Genomic DNA, 1406 nt, shown 5'->3' on the forward strand with positions numbered 1-1406 from the left:
TGAGCCACCGCGCCTGGCCTGCTTAAATAATTTCTATTTCCATCTTGGGGGCCAGGCATGGTGGCGCATGCCTGTAATCCCAGCACTGTGGGAGGCCGAGGCAGGTGGATCACCTGAGGTCAGGAGTTCGTGACCAGCCTAACATGGTGAAACCCTGTCTCTACAAATACAAAAAAAATTAACCGGGCATGGTGGCGCATGCCTGTTATCCGAGCTACTTGGGAGGTTGAGACATAATCGCTTGTACCTGGGAGGCAGAGGTTGCATCCAGCCTGGGAAACGAGTGAAGCTCTGTCTCAAAAAAAACAAACAAACAAACAAAAAAAAAACAACTTTCTATTTCCATTTTTTAGACTCTTTAAAGATAATTTAGCTTTATAATTTACAACATCTATTAAGACAGTCATTTTCTTTACTAACCCAAGTTTTTACTTGGTTGCACTTACAGCTTTCTTGTTAGAAACTTTCCTTTCCTGAAGCAAAAGTAGTTCAATTTGGGGTAGGACATTGTTTTAACTACTCAGAATCCCACTTCCTTTCTCATTTCTAATATTACATTGTGTTTCCTCTTCCTCTCATTGATTCATCCTGGTTTTATCAATGTTTCTGATTTACTTTTTCCATGAAGCAACCCCCCATTTGCTTTAGTTTTGTTTTCTCTATGTTTTTATTCATTGTATCTCGTTCACTTTCTTTAGCATTGTTTTTTTTTGTGAGGTTTTTTTTTTGGTAGAGACAGGGTCCTGCTATGTTGCCCAGGCTGGTCTGGAACTCCTGGGTCCTGCTGTGTTGCCCAGGCTGGTCTGGAACTCCTGGGCTTAAAACAGTCCTCTTGCCCTGGCCTCCCAAAGTGTTGGGATTGCAATTGTGCGCCACTATGCCTGACCAATTCTTTTTTCTTTAATAAAGGATTCAAACCAGCTGGGCATGGTGGCTCATGCCTGTAATCCCAGCACTTTGGGAGGCCAAGGTGGGTGGATCATATGTGGTCAAGAGTTCGAGACCAGCCTGGCCAAGATGGTGAAAACCCGTCTCTACTAAAAATACAAAAATTAGCCAGGTGTAGTGGCGAGTGCCTGTAATCCCAGCTACTCGGGAGGCTGAGGCAGGAGAATCACTTGAACCCAGGAGGTAGAGGTTCCAGTGAACCGAGATCGCGCCATTGCACTCTATCCAGCCTGGGCAACAAGAGTGAAACTGCATCTCAAAAAAAAAAAAAAAAAAAAAACCCAAAAACAAGATGCGCACCTGTAGTCTGACCAGCTACTTGAGAGGATGGGGTGGGAGGGCTTGAGTCCAGGAGGTCAAGGCTGCAATGAGTTATGATTGTACCACTAGGTGACAAGAGACGCTACCTCAGAAAAAACCAAAACTACTTGAAAACCAAACAGAATTTATTAAATGTA

The sequence above is a fragment of the Chlorocebus sabaeus genome, chromosome 19 (genome assembly GCF_047675955.1).
Source record: "Chlorocebus sabaeus isolate Y175 chromosome 19, mChlSab1.0.hap1, whole genome shotgun sequence".
Classification (NCBI taxonomy): domain Eukaryota; kingdom Metazoa; phylum Chordata; class Mammalia; order Primates; family Cercopithecidae; genus Chlorocebus; species Chlorocebus sabaeus.